This window comes from Patagioenas fasciata, chromosome Z, assembly GCF_037038585.1.
Source record: "Patagioenas fasciata isolate bPatFas1 chromosome Z, bPatFas1.hap1, whole genome shotgun sequence".
NCBI classification, from domain to species: domain Eukaryota; kingdom Metazoa; phylum Chordata; class Aves; order Columbiformes; family Columbidae; genus Patagioenas; species Patagioenas fasciata.
Genome location: NC_092560.1, coordinates 14,000,550 through 14,016,614, shown reverse-complemented (window position 1 = coordinate 14,016,614; position 16,065 = coordinate 14,000,550). Strand labels below are relative to the sequence as shown.

General features: G+C 36.8%; 1 protein-coding gene across 4 annotated transcripts in view; it reads left to right on the top strand.

The window, feature by feature from the left end:
• LINGO2 (leucine rich repeat and Ig domain containing 2) overlaps positions 1–16,065 on the top strand; it is a 515,822-nt gene that overhangs the window by 276,420 nt on the left and 223,337 nt on the right. For all 4 annotated transcript variants that reach the window (XR_011736359.1, XM_071801808.1, XM_065861030.2 and 1 more), the window contains one exon: positions 8,434–8,514. The gene's annotated coding sequence lies outside the window, so the exon portion shown is untranslated. The remainder of the gene's footprint in view (positions 1–8,433; positions 8,515–16,065) is intronic.

Sequence of the window (16,065 nt, the reverse complement as noted above, 5' to 3'; positions counted from 1 at the left end):
CTCCATGTTGTGTTAGATCTTTCACTTATTACAAAACTTCAGTTGCACTGATTCACACTGGATCTCTCTGTCTGCCACATCGATATCTTGTTGAGTGCCTACTGTAATTTTTCAGGTTCTTCACTTCTTTATTTATATTGGAACTCATTCAGTTTTATCCAAAACCTTTTTTCAAAATGTGTGTATTACACAAAAAGCACTTCAGCAACAGGTATTTTATTGCCTTGAATATGTGAATTTCAGGAAGCATCTTTATGATGTAAGAATGTAATCTATCAGAGTAATAAAAGGTTTTGAGGAGAAACAATCCAAATATATTTTTTTTTTATTAAATATATCCAACTCTCTAAAGATCTACTAGCATGTCTCCCATTCAAACACTATCAATAGGCTTGGTTGTTTCAGAGAACCCTTTGCTGCTCTTATTTCCCATTCTCCAGAAACAGAAATCCCAACAAGTGATGCATTAATCCCACAGACAATTTTCTTGAAATTTTCTTGTTTCTAACAAAATTGTCATATCAAATAGGAGCTGGCTTTTTAGAACAAGAAATCACAGGTAAGGAGCCACTGTATTCTGAACTGAGAAACAATAAAAATACAGTTGTTGGTAATGGTAAAACACTGATTTTATTGTTTGCAGGAAATCTTGCTTGTTTGACTGCTGGTTGGATCTTTCACTTGTACTCAAACAAATCATGTTCAATGATACTCGGCACCTGCAAGCCATCTGATTCTTCTATTAAAAATTCATTAGATGTCTACATGTGGTCAGATTAACAAAACAGACAATTTTCAAGCCCGCTGACCTTAGGATCTTTATCATATCTTGCTCAAGTCATAACTTGGTTCTCCCTGTCAGTTGTGGGTAGATACAGCACCTTGTCCTTTCATCTGAAATGTATACATGTACAGAGTGTCCTTTTAGAAAGTTTGCCATCTATATTTAATGTAATCAACGGGATCTTTTCTGTTAGGTGAACAACTGCTTCGTTCAATGCCTGCATTTTGACGTATCAATTAAAACATTTATTTTCAGCTGTTGGTCAGACTGGGGATGTCAGGCTGTAGGTACATGCAGGTCTGTTAACTGCTTAATAGCGTAATAGTAGGTCTACTGGTCATAGCTCCTGGTTTTGCAGATCCCATCTCATTTTCTCTGTGGCACACAATTGACGACAAGCCTCAGTGTTCTTAGATTACACTGAGAAAGTGCACTCGTCTATAAATAGTTCCTTTAAATGAATAGGTGCTGTTTAATGGGTAAGACAACAGATTGCCTCTCAACATTTCTAGTTATGATCGGATGCACTTGTATCACAACATAAAAATTAAAATCATCACATTTCACATTTTGCCTTCTGATTCCAATGCTTATCATGTCCTCAGTCATTTTGTCTCATTGCTCAATGGTGAGATATTTCTGACTTCTCAGCTGAGAAGGCACCTAAATTACTTAGCAAAAAAGTGATTTTCACCATGACAATTTCTGTATTTGCTCAGACCAGATGTTCAGATCAGCAGTAGTCTGTTTCCAGTATTGCTAAGGGAAAGTGGGGATACATGTATAAAGTGAGCAACCTCTTGGTAAACCCTTCTAGATTCCAGGACTCTTTTTGCTTTTCTTTCATTACTTTCTAATCATACTGGTGCTCTTCTCTCTGTCTGCTAAATTCCAGTCACATATTAGGAAAAGATGAGTATCTTTTTCTATCTACAAGACTTGTAGTAAGTGTATCCAGGAATAAATGAGTATTAATTGGCCTCAGACACATGTAAACTGGAAATTAGATGTCTAATATGATAAAAGCATGGATCTGGAACAGTGTTCCATTAGTCCCATTTATCTGGAGACATCTAAGTTAATGTTTAGATAGACCATGTAACATGGTTACCCAGATGTAAGGACTGGAGGAAATTCTTTCTGGTACTGTGTCTGTTAGTCCACTAGGAAAATATGATGTCAGACAGTTTGTATCTTTGGATAGGTGTTTACCATGAAAGAGGGACAAGTTTCTACACTGAATCTTTTCATTAGCAGGAACTGATTTTGAGAAAATGTCTCAAATTGCAATGTTTGTGAAAGGAATTGCAGAAAAATGCATAAAAATAAACAAATAGAAGAAGTGATATTCACAAAGTTACAAAGTTACTGAAATGGGAAGATGCAGAACTACATACTGCAGTGATAAACCAGTGGTGAAGTAACAAGTCATAGTAGGCGCTAGAGCATCAAATCTATTGTTCGTATAGTTGTAAACTATACATAGAATGAAGTTGTCCTTTCGCAGCCTAAGTTTGATTATACAAATGGCATAAACTAGGTGAAACGGTGTTGTAATTTTCCAGTAAAGTGTATTTGGAGAAATATCTATCCTATGTAAGCAGTCATGGTTTCTAGATTGGATGCTACTCAAAGCAAAGATCTCTCACACATTAACTCTAACGATTAGCAATCAATGTTTCTGCTTTGCTTGTTTCATTTTTTTACAGTGTTTCTACTACAATTTGATTTTTCCTGAGGCTTCACTCTACATAGCATTTGCATTAGTAAAAGGTTTAGAGAACAGTATAAAGCATCTGCTTTTAGTAAGGATATGCCTTTGTGAAAATACTGGCAGTCTTCAGGGTGGGGTGTGTCAGAGGAGGACAGGGGGAGAGTTTATTTCCTCTTTAGTGGTAAGTACATGCTGAAAGCCTGACATACAGGTTGTACAAACTGAACTACTGTTTCTTGTGTATCGTTCCTATACCATGCTTCCAACATAATTTTTTTTCAATCTTTTTGTTGTGAATAGCCCTTTTTGCTTAGATACTGGCCCAAGACAACAGAACACAGGAGGGCACGTTCTCCTACAGTCTTGGCTAGGATTATCCTCAGGAAAAAAAATGTAACTCAGAGTGTCTATTCTCTGTTTCTTCCCTATTCCCAGTGAGACAATAAGTTATGATTGATCCTATGCCAATGCCAACAAATGTGAAATCAAGCCAGAGCTAAGCTTAATTCTTCTTGTCCCTGATTTTTCAGTATGCAAGAATACAGGATGATAAGTAGACATTTTTGTTCAGCAGATCAGTTTTAATTTTTTAAGTAACTGTGTATGCATAGTCCAGAAGTTCAGTTATTGAATCTTTGAGGTACTTACATATTTTAGGAAGAAAAATCAAAGCTCTCTTCCTCACTCTCATGTCTTTAAAAACAACTACAAGAGTTTAAATGCGCCCAGTTTATGTTTATTTGTGTTCTGACATGGGGGTTGTGAAGTTCATTTTTTCCCAAAGTTTTAAAGTATAACTCATTAAACTAATAAACAAACAAGATCCTTTTCTTTGCTGAAGATTCTGAGTGACTTTCAGGACTAAAACAAGTTGAAGCCATAAGTTGGTGTATAAGGCCATAATTGTTTAAGTATGCCAGGAAACTGAAAGTAGCCAAATATTTAATGAACAGTCAGTTTCAGTCCTGTCAGGAAATGTGATTTCATTACAGAGATTTATACTGAAGAACTAGAATGACTCAGAAAATAGATTGCATATTTCACAAGACAAAACAGAAGTATTTAGTATTTCTGTTGAGTAGCTTGGATACTTTTTTTACTTGATCCTGAGTTTACAAAGAAAATCTGAAATGTCTTAAATAACAGTAAAGCACATAGGATCAAAGTCCTAGGTAGTAGTCAGTGATTAGTTTAAAAAATGTCACATAGCATGTCACTTGGCATAAATGGATGTCTTTCTTGCTCCTATCCTTTTATTTCATCAAATATTGCCCAAAACTCAAAGAAGTCCATTCCTACTCTCTCAATGGTAATTCAGACCAGAAGCATTCTTGCATATACTCTTGTTGAACCTCTTTCTTCCCAGCCTCACCTTTGATGTGTCTGAGTTAAAAGTGAAGCCTTTGAAGCGTTCTTATTGTAATTTGCACAGAACTGAGGTTATATAAAATTAAATGTGTTGGCTATACTCTTCACCGGATAAAAAACTGTCTGGATGGCCAGGCCAGGCCAAGCCCAAGGACTGGTAGTGAATGAAGTCAAATCCAGTTGGCAGCTGATCACAAGTGGAGTCCCCAGGGCTCAGTACTGGGGTCAGTTCTGTTTAAAATCTCTATCAGTGACCGGGGATCAAGTGCACCTTCAGTGAGTTTGCAGATGACGCCAATTGAGTGGGAGTGTTGATCAGCTTGAAGGTAGGAAGGGTCTACAGAGGGTCTAGATCAGCTGGATTGATGTACTGAGGCCAGTTGTATGAGGTTCAGCTAGGCCAAGTGCCAGGAGTGGCTGGAAAGCTGCCCCGCAGAAAAGGACCCAGGGGTGCTGATTGACAGTGGGCTGAACATGAGCCAGCAGTGTGCCCGTGTTGCCAAGAAGGCCAACAGCATCCAGGCTTGTATCAGAACAAGTTCAGCCAACAGGATTAGGGAAGTGATCATCCCCCTGTATTCAGCACTGGTGAGGCCGCACCTTGAATCCTCTGTTGAGTCTTGGGCACCTCACTACAAGAAAGACCCCACTTGGATGAGAGATTAGAGTGCACTGTCAGCAAGTTTGCTGATGACACCAAGCTGGGAGGAGTGGCTGACACGCCAGAAGGCTGTGCTGCCATCCAGAGACCTGGACAGGCTGGAGAGCTGGGCAGGGAAAAATATAATGAAATGTAACAAGGACAAGCGTAGAGTCTTGCACCTGGGCAAGAACAACCCCAGGTTCCAGTATAAGTTGGGGAATGACCTATTGGAGAGCAACGTAGGGGAAAGGGACCTGGGGTTCCTGGTGGACAGCAGGATGACCATGAGCCAGTACTGTGCCCTTGTGGCCAGGAAAAGCCAATGGCATCCTGGGGTGTATTAGAAGGGGGGTGGTCAGTAGGTTGAGAGGGGTTCTCCTCCCCCTCTGCTCTGCCCTGGTGAGACCACATCTGGAATATTGTGTCCAGTTCTGGGCCCCTCAATTCCATAAGGACAGGGAAGTACTGGAGAGAGTCCAACAGAGGGCAACAAAGATGATGAAGGGAGTGGAGCATCTCCTGTATGAGGAAAGGCTGGGGGAGCTGGGTCCCTTTAGCTTGGAGGAGAGGAGACTGAGGGGTGACCTCATTAATGTTTACAAATATGTAAAGAATGAGTGTCACGAGGACGGAGCCAGGCTTTTCTCGGTGACAACCAGTGGTAGGACAAGGGGAAATTGGTTCAAACTGGAACACAAGAGGTTCCACTTCAATTTGAAAAGAAACTTATTCTCAGTGAGGGTAACAGAACACTGGAACAGGCTGCCCATGGAGACATTCAAAACACGCCTGGACACATTCCTGTGTAACCTCATCTGAGTGTTCCTGCTCCAGCAGGGGGATTGGACTAGATTGATCTTTCGAGGTCCCTTCCACTCCCTGACATTCTGTGATTCCGTAATTCTGTGAGGTACTGGAGAGAGTTCAGAGAAGGGCAGTGAAGCTGGTGAGGGGTCTGGAGCACAGGTCGGATGAGGAACGGCTGAGGGAACTGGGCCTGTTTAGCCTGGAGAAAAGGCGGTTGAGGGGAGACCTTATTGCTGTCTACAACTGCCTGAAAGGAGGTTGTAGCATGGAGGATGTTGGTATCTTCTCCCAGTCAACAAGTGATAGGACCAGAGGAAATGGCCTCAAGTTGTGCCAGGGGAGGTTTAGATTGGATATTAGGAAAAATTTCTTCATGAAAATGGTTGAGTCACTGTCCCTGGAGGTGTTTAAAAGACATCTAGATGAGGTTCTTAGGGACATGGTTTAGTAGTGAACTTGCAGTGTTAAGTTAATGGTTGGGCCTGATGATCTTGAAGGTCCTTCCTATCAGTCAGTAGCCATAATTTTGCCAAGAAGTTTGCTGTGATATTTAAAGAATAAACCAATATTACTCTATCCTACTAATCTGCTTAGTACTAGAATAGATCCAAGATGATGGCTATTGTCTCCAATGGTAGGTAGAAATGCTACCCTTTCACTTACACCAAATGGAGAATATATCTATGCTGAATTCTCAGCTTTTTGTGAAGCATATACATTCTGGGGGATAAATTTTTTAGGCATGTAGGTAATTCATATATGCCTTTTTGGGTCTCCTTGACAGCCTTTTCATCTTCATCAATAGCTGAATTTAATCTCTGCTCCTTGGTTTTTGTCAGGAATTCTATAAAATATTTCACAAGTGTGTATTCTTATAGCCTTCCTCAGTAATAGTGGTGGTTTTATAATGCAGGTTTATATTAGAGTACCACTTAGCAGTTCCCATCATACAACATAATTTCCCTTAATACATTAGCAGGAACATTGTTGAAAACAGTGCGTTTTGAAAATAAAGCAGTTCATTGAACATTCTGGAAATTGTCTAGTGTTCCTTATTTATAACAGTAATACAATAAAACAGTAAAATTTGTCATGAAACAACACAGAAATCATTATTTCAGCTTTCATACCTTCTAAGTAGGTATTATTATAGATAGTTACTCTTAGAAAACATCAGATTGTTGATTGACCTTGCAAATGTCACTCATTATAATTAAGATGAAGCAGCTGTTTTGCTGGCTTTAAAAATAGTCTACAGGAAAGGCTTTTCTGTCACGTGAATTTGGACTGGGGCAGATTTTAACTGAGTCATTGTATCCAGATATAGAAACATTAATGTCTAAAAATGGATGGATATCCAAATATGCAATGTAGTGAACTGCAAGATTATGACTGTTGCCTCTTTCCTACTTCATGTTTGAAATGGCATTAAGTTAGATAACAATAAGCTAAGAGAAAAGCCTAAAAGTTAATTCCTGATGAGTAATTTTAACCAAATAAATTTGTGTTGTTGCCCGTATAAATTTGTACAAACTATGTGGAATTACTAAAATAATAGTTCTCAATTTACTTTTGAAATTAAATTTATCATGGAAACATGCTTTTCGATACTTAGCTGAACAAATCTTTGGTCTGAATTCCTGAGCCTGCCCATGAAGTGGGATGTTGGTCAAGAGACCTCCTCAGGTACTTTTCAACCAATTATTCTGTGACTCTCTCCAATTTTTCACAGAAAAATTCAAAAAGCCTAATACCATTGGTCTGGTTCGCAACATGAATCACAATTCTATGGCTTCTAAAAGCTGCAGGGCAACTGAATGTAAGAAGTAGAGGGTCCTCTCATACAAGTAATTGTCTTGTCTCATAGCTTAGGAACAGGAGGTCAAGAGCTAGATTTAGTATTGATTGTAGAAAGAAAATTAGGAAGCATAGAGGTGAGTTTTATGATGCATGAGTCAAGCCTGTCTCTTTTTTCAGCAAGTCTGCAATTTCAAAGTGCACAGGCAAAAACACCATTCATGTTACTCCGTGTGCAGATCTATGTTTGTACAGTTTTCCTGGGATTACATGAAAAGACTTTGCAAAACAAAGAAACCTTTCTCCCTGACTTTTCTAGCAAGCGGAAATGAAAGTAATCCTAATTAATCTAAACCTGTCCAGTTAATGTGATAAGCCAATCATGGATTCTTCAAGGAAAAAAACCCAAACATATCACTTGAGATCTTAAATGATTTGTCAGGATGGTGCTAGTTTTCTGTGACCTATTCAAATTTTGTACTTCCTCGTGCATCTCAAAAACAAACTGGTAGAGGTTGTTTCAAGTGGGAAATCCAAAACAGTCATTTTATTATAAAAGAATTATGTTGAAAATAAGTTATTATCTTCTGGCCAAAGCCTGACCTAGGTAGATACTAAGGAGGCTTATTTTAATTTCCTGAAGTAAATATCTGGAGGAACAGTTTATCTCTTCTTACTTTGAACTTTAAGAATGGTACTACAACTGATTATATAACCAGAAGAAACAGGATTTTTAGTGAAAAATCACTATGTGGTGGAATTCAGCTATCCAGTGTTGTCTGTTTTCTTTTAACTGAAAAAAAAAAAAGAAAAAAGAAAAAGGAAAAAGGAGTCATGTTTTTATTTTTTTTATAATCAATTTATGGGTGTTATAGTGCTTTTTAAGCTCTTCCCCAGATAATACAAGTCTTCAATAATAACAAATAAACCTTGGAAAATAAGCAAGACATAAAAGACTCCATTTATCCTTACAATCTGTAACAGTGCATGTCAGAATTTACCTCCTGCTGCCTACGACTACAAGAGTTCATTACTGTTTACTAAAATTCATAAATAGAGGGAAACTGATGAGACATATTATGTAACAGTTTACACTAAGCTATTTTTTTTTGTGAGTGCTTCAGGTCAGTCTAAAATGTTCTATATACTCAATCTGAAAATGTAAAAATAATGAAAGGAAAACCTAATCTGTCACACGGATCTACAGAAAGATTTCTGACTCAGTTACTCAAGTTATTTTATGTTAAGATTTGAATATAATTGCTTTATTTATCTATTTATTTATTTATCGTTGTTGTTGTTTGCCTTTTTTTAAATCAGGTTGATATTAAGATAAAGAGTGTGGAGACAGGAAGTAGTAGAAGACTATCACAAGTGTGAGCAATGAGCAGTTTCAAATTGGTAAGTTTCTCTTTTTTATTTGCTGGTGACAGATTTTTTTTTACCATCACTGGTCTCATTTATGTTAGTAGTAACATCTCAGCTGCTCTTGTTATTTAGTCCTGATGTGATATTACTGTGTTTTATGTCATAAACTTTGCCTTCGGTGTTAACAATACATGGATGCTCAATGTCTCATTATTTCTTTGAGATGCAGTTTTATCATGGATCCAAGTATTTCCCCAGCCAATGCAGTTAGCACAGAAAATTATTTTCTAATCCTTTAATTATGTACACAGTACTCCCAAATTTTGCCCACTCTTGTCAGGACTGGATTTTGCAACATCAAAAATTTTATTAGCTGAAGGTCTGCTTTTAAAATGTTATTTTCTGCTTTATTCTATTTTTTTAATCTAGAAAAGCGCACTTGTGAGTTTTTAAAATACTGTTCTAGAGGTTCAAATTGGTTTTTTTTAAGCAATTACCTATTCCAGCCTTATTCTGAGGAATGTTTGCTTCAAATGAGGGTGAGGTGTCCTTTCATGAAGGCGCTATCTATGAATTTTTTTTTTTTTTTTTTTTTTTTTTTTGCCTCCTTAGAAGAAAGTCTGTGCAATTTTAGCAGTGCTGTCTTTTGGGAAGAAAAGTTGTTAAAAGCATTTAGGGACAATAGTCTCTAAGCTCCAAAGGGAGTGGAACTAGTCCTGCTGTTGTTTATACAGTAGCATATCAGCAATACACACAACCCTTGGCTAATAAAGTGATGGGAATTGGTAAGAAATTTTAGAAATTCAAAAAGAATTCAGATGAGCTGCAGCATTTAGTAGAGTAACGTTCAGATTTACAAATTGAAATATAAAACTCCCTTGGTATTCAAGACCTGGCATAGCATAAGACCTTATGGCCTAAGAATGGATTTATATATATTAAATTTATCAACAAAGAAATATGTAATAAGGAGCATCAGACTTCTGTGAAGACTGATCTTATCTGATCTTGATTTTCATACATATATGTAAGTATACTCACTTATATATCTGTATATATGTATAGCTTCTCTTGATAAATGGGTGATCTATATCATTTATTTAAAGGAAACATAATAGTTTTCTGAGTTTTACTATTCTATCAGTACTGAAAATTCATTAGTAGTGCTTCACCATTGCACTGACTTTGAAAGTGTATCAGATAATAGTGAAGAAGAAAGAAACTCCCCTCAAGAAATGAAGTTCATTGGCTCTGTCTTGGGATCATTGGGATGTGGGACAGGTATCAAAAATGTTGATAGAGAAATACAGGAATATGCTTTATCCCTCAGGAAGGATATTTCTTTTCACATGATACGAACATACATGGACTGTTTGAGCTCTCCAAGCTGAATGGGAAGTCCACTAGTCCTATAACACATATGCTGACCCAAGCCCAGTCACTATCACTTTCATTTTTAAACACCCTGAATCTTTTTCTAGGTAGGCCCCCAAAATCCCATTTGCACTGCATATAGGTATTTACAATTTTTTTCTTTCTTATAAATTTCTGAGGAAGATGCGAATTCTGGGAACTAGTAGATATTACATTCTTACACATAATAGAAGATGATGTACTGTGGGCTCCTGCAAAAGCTATTTTTTGCTTTGATGCATTTGCCTTGGTCTTTTTCTGCAGGTTTGGGAGTGCTTTTTGATCCTGAGTGTAGACTTACCCTGAGACTTGGGGTTTTCTTGATTTAACATCATGCCTTCTTAGTCATGTTTCAGGTAGCATAAAAATAACATGTTTTCCCTTCAGCATGTTTGAATTGCCAATTGCCCAGTCCTCCTTGAAGTTTCTTGGTCTCCAGAAAGTAAAAATGCATCTATATATCTGTGGAAATGGAGGAAACACTTGTAATTCTGTTATGCAGAAGAGATAATTTTGCATATACTTACCTGCATGCCTCACTTTTTGGCCCTAGAATGTACCCTTCAGAATTATTTTGAAGATAGTTAAAAATACTCAATTGTATCAGTCTTCTGAAAACAGTCTTCTGCAGTTAGACAAAATGACTGCATTGCCGAATAGTAGTAATAGCATAGTAATCTTGATGTAGTTGGCTTTCTGCTTTTATTCCTGTTAGCTAGAAGATTTTTTGGTTGGTTGATCGGTTGATTTTTACCCATGAGGGTGATCACATGGTGAAGCAGATTCCCCACAGAGAGTATGAGAGCTCTGTCCTTTGAGGTGTTCAACAATAAACTGGTCATGTTCCTGAGAATTTAGATCTGATTAGACATGTTTTGAGAGGAAGGTTGGACTGCATGACCTCAAAAGACCACTTCTTCTCAAAATTATTCTGTGGATTTGTGATTCTATTGTTCGCGTTGTTCTCAGGAAATAGGAGGAAAGTCTTATTGACTATTTTGCTTGATTTCACTACCCCCTTCAAGCAATTAATTATGAAGTTTTGATTAAACTGTCATGAGCCGTGTACTATTTTCCTATTTCTTGTTGCACACATTAGAATATTAAAATCTTGGTGATTCTGCACAAGGTGCAGAAGATGGATAGGTAAATGTGCTTTCAGTAGATCTTTTAGAAATTTTTAAATGCAGATTTTTCCTTTAAACAACTGTATTCCTTTGTTAATAAGAAGAAATTACAACTTGCTTGTTAGCAACAGGTGCTAGTTGGATCTAACTGAGGTTTGAAGGTTTTGAGAGTAATTGAGTTAAAGTTTCCAATTTGGAGCGGTTTCTCTCATGGCAGGAGTGTCTGGAACAAGAGGATAGAGAACAATAATGCTAATTCTGTTGTGCGTTTATTAATTTTGCTGTGTATGGTCTGTTTCTGGTGAACTAGTTATTGTGGATTTCCTTCAAATACATGTGAAGCGATGTCATTCTGCCAAGTAAGCAATAAATGTTTCATTCACACTTAGGAGTAGCAAACCCAAGAGCTTAGTAGTTTTTGTTTTATTAAAAGGTGATTGGGAGAGACTGAACTGTAAAAACTACTGAAGGGAAGGAAACAGAACTTGTAATAGCTGTATTTGGTTAAGATCTCTTTGTGTTCCCTTTCAAACAAGGATCAAAAAGATAACTGCATTGGTAGTGCAAGGTGATAGACCAGCTGCAGAGAAGAGCTTTTCAGTTTGAATCAACAACAGTTTGTGTTCATTACTGATACTTGTAGTGAGACAAGTGGTTTAGAAAACTTGAGCTAACTTTTGAGAGGAAGGCAGGGTTGATTGGTAACTGATCAAGGGGCTAAGTTTCTCACCTTAAAGAAAACAGTTTGAAGTGTTCACATGCAGTTGGAGCTGACTACATGAACACGTAAAACAAAATATTGTGGAAAAATTTATGGCAGAGACATGAAGGTCAATAAACTTTTCTGTAAAATTTTTGTTTCACCAAGTTGGAAACCCTAATAGCATAGATTTCCCCTACAGGGTATGAAGATAGCCTTATGTTTTTCAAGTGTCTTTTAGGAAAGAATTTGGTCGCAGTTAACTTCATGAGCATGGAACACGCCCAACCAGATAAAACCAAAACACGTACAAAGTGAAATGTCCAGTTCATATTATGGAGAGTTGTGTTATAAAACTTTTAAAACTGACAAAATAGTAAAAAATAAATGAATGAGAAACAGGAAGTGATAGGTAGAAGAAATATAACAAAAAGACTCAGTTTTGGTAAAGGACAAAGAATAACTAAGATTCAGTCTTGGCAGATTATCAAGGCACTTAAACTGTGAGGAAAAGTAGTTCAGCTTTGACAACACCACATGCTCTTAGGTACTAAGCTTTTAGTCTGTTAAAATGGAATCACTTGATCAGCTACTGAAAATCTTAAATTTTGGATGTAGATATTTGAAAACCTGTTTACACACTGGCTATAATCATTTGGGAAGTCTGAAGCAGAGCAGAAAACTGAACTGTAAGGTTTTGACATTCTCTCTTATTTCTGTTTTAGTCTGGTTCTTAGACAACTTATAGCAACTGATGTGTAACTTTAGAAGTTAGCAGTATGGTTATTTGAGTTTACACCTGTACTTGTTTGTTGTCTTACCTTAAGGAAAACAAGAACACTTTTATGGATGTAATTTCTTCATTTCCAAGAGCAGAATAGGAGAGTACTCTCTTCATGTCATAGGTACAATTATCAAAGCAATAATTCATCTGTGATATAGTTTACCAGAAGTCAAAGAAATTACATCAGAGATAAATCTGGCCAACCACTGTTTGAAGGAAACACAGAGTAATTTGATTAGAGAGCTATCCCAGACCCCAGAAGTGATTAATCTTACAAACGCTCCTGCCAATAAGTCATGGAACATGTAGAAAGTATTGCTAATGACCATTTAAGCCATTATTTTTATCTACTTCAAAATATCATCTAATTTCTGACATTTATCTTTTCACTTCTTGCCTGTATGAATAAGTGTTAACCTTTTTTCCTGACCTTGATCTTCTTTTGGCATTTGTAAAACACCTGTCACATAGTAAGGAATTCATTTGCAGCTGTAACAGTGATTTATAGTCATTAGCTTTTTTGCTGTCAATGTGTTTCTAAGCATGCTAATTGGAATAAGAAAGACAAAGTGAGCTGGGGAAACAGTATCAGTAAACACTATAATTAGGTATAGCATGTTGTTTATTTTTGTAGTATAAAAATTACTATCAGTTTAATGACCAGCATTTCAAACATACTCAGGCATTAAATATTCCTAGAGGAAACTAGAAAATTTCATTTTAAAATATAACTACGGTCTTCTGACATACAAAAAAGCTATATGACATTAGTCCGGCAAGCAGTATTATCAAGATGAATTCTTATTTGTTTGTTACACACTTCTACACTAAGAAAACAGAAGTAGTGAAGTTAGCTGTCTTTCCACAGGTACAAGCACAGTTCCATAAGTAGCTTTTGCACAAAAAGGAACCCATCTTATAAAATGCTGTGCTGAGACAGGTTTTTATTTATACCTTGTCTCCTTCATGTTGTTCTGGCTGGGAAAAGTTTCTGTTTAGTGTAAAGGATTTTCCCAGAGCTGAATGTCACTGTGATTCTTGAGTGTAATCTAGACTTATACGCTGGCATCAGTTGTGACAAAGTGTAAATAAGACTGAACAAGAATGAAGGTTACTGGAGCTATCTTGTCTACTTTCCTTAGCTGAAAAGAGCAGATAAGTCTACCTGATTATTACTCTAGTAACTATATGAATGTATTTCTTCAAAATCAGTTTCACAGGGGGCAATTTTGTAGGACTATAAGAAAATCAGATACATCTCTTCATGGTCAAGATTCCCAGATTAGTAAACTGATATTTGACCTAACCCTGGAGTAAAAGTGTATGTCCTGTTCACAGCACTATATTATTTCAATATAGCAGCTGCATACACTTCCATTATAATATTATATTTCTGCATATTAACTTGCAGAAGGTATGTCTAGGAGTGTTCAGTTTCTCAGTTAGTATAGGTTATCAGTTCCAATGTGATCAGAGAAGCTAAAATAATTTAAGTTAGCTGTTCTCTGATCCTTTGATTGAATGTAGATTTCTAGGGCTTTTTTCTTATTTTCAGATACTTTCAAAGTAGAGCTGAGGAATCCCCTGGTTTCTCAGGTTCTTCATTATTTCAGGGTTGTTTCTTCATATTAGTTTTCTCTAGCTGTCTTTGAGTCATCTCTTTGGCAGAGGATGTGTTTTGAAATCAGTGGGGGACATGTTACGCTCTGATCTGCTAATTTAGTAGAGGGATGAAAAGGTGGTTTTGAGATGCTTTGCGAACAGTAGTTGTAGATGGGTGGAGAAGTAATGAAAGACAGGGAGAGCACAGGAGCTCAGAAAGTCGGGCAAGGGTTGTAGCAAGAGGAAGTAAAACAGAATACAGATGGAAAGAGAATGAAAAGCAGCCTGGTAAAAATGTTACAAAGCTGGTGAAAAAGGGAGAGAAAAGCCTGACATTAAACAGCATGTAATGTACCTTTGGTATGTGATTACTCCTGCATATTCACAGGCATTTAGCTGTGTATTAGTCCTATCATAAACATCTTAAATCTGAACATCTTAGGAGCAAGCAAATGACACATTATGGTTAAGTTATTTAACAGAATTTATCCATTCTGCTCTGCTTAAAAAATACATGAAGCCCCACAACGACCACTGTCCACTGAGCTGGACACATAACTTACAAAAAAGGCATGTCAGCATTCCCTTCCCTGATGTCCTAAGAAATACATCATTCTCTTCCCACCAAATAAGCTTTTCAGTTTTGGGACATCATGCAGATGTGGTGTTACTATGTATTTCTCTTGCCAATTCTTGGCCTCTTCAAATGGTGTGCCTTTCTGGAAGGATTTTTTGGGATGTTCACATGATAGGAAAATGAGCTAGATCTCCTCTGACTTTCATCAAATCACAGAACAGTAGAGGAGGTAATGTCAAGCATTAACAGTCTAGAAATACATGTTGAAACCCCGCTGAGCTTTTCAGTTCATGCACTGTTCTTAATTTTATCATTTTTTCAGTTCTGTCTGTAGGGAGAAGGAGTTAGTACGTTGTCTGAGCCCTTCTTGTTGGTCTCATTGTCCAGATACAGTCTTAATAGAAGTTCTGTGAAAAGAAACCTGATTCGGGGAACCTCTTGTTTTACATTTAAGAATTTCTCCATATTTTACAGGGTTGTGTTTAAACCTTCTTATTCATGTGCTTTACCATATTGTTGAATTGCACCCTGTCTTTGATAGGTTGAGAGAAGTTATAACCCAGTAAGTTCTGATGAGTATTTCCATGCAGCAGATGAAGAGAAGAATGTTCTGTTAAGGGAGTAGAGCGTCCCAGGTTTAACTGTGCTCCTGGTACTGAGAGATCTTTATATTGAAAAGTATTTTTACATTTGAAGTCTTGGATATATGCTGGATGTTCGATGAACTGAGTTTAAGAATTATTTACTGTTCTTTTAGAGGAGTAGCCTTATCAGTTCATAAATACATGCTACAACAACTTTCCCAACAGATTTCTCCCTACCTAGAGGAAATCCTGAAAAACACTGCTCAAAATCAGTAATTATGGTCCTTTTTGTAATTAGCCTTGTAAAATATTCTTGCTGAAAAATCTTTTGTTGTACGCTGCCTAGATAGTTAATTCTTTTCAAAAAGAATGTTTGACTACATTATTAATAAAAATCTATGCCTCCAGCAACCATTCCTACAATAAAAAAATAAATAAATAAAATGGAGAAATGCTACAAATTAAAATTAAGTCGTAGTACCGAAATGGTATACAATGTTGATTCTTTTGATTATACCTAACACAAAAACGTTCTGTTATCAGCAGTAATGCATACAATAGCTCTCTGGATGGCAAGATGAAAATATTGAAGGCAATTGCTGACAACAGCGAAGATTTAAATTTGCACTTCTTAACTTAACATGTTTGATTTGTCAATAGGTTGAGATTGTTATTCAATAGTGCTATATATGAACAAATTTTAATTAAAGAAACTTTTCAGTTTGCTGCCTCATGCCTTGGTCCTAGAGCTGATTTATTGTTTCTGGAGGAGGCATGAAGTACTTCTCACCTTGTAA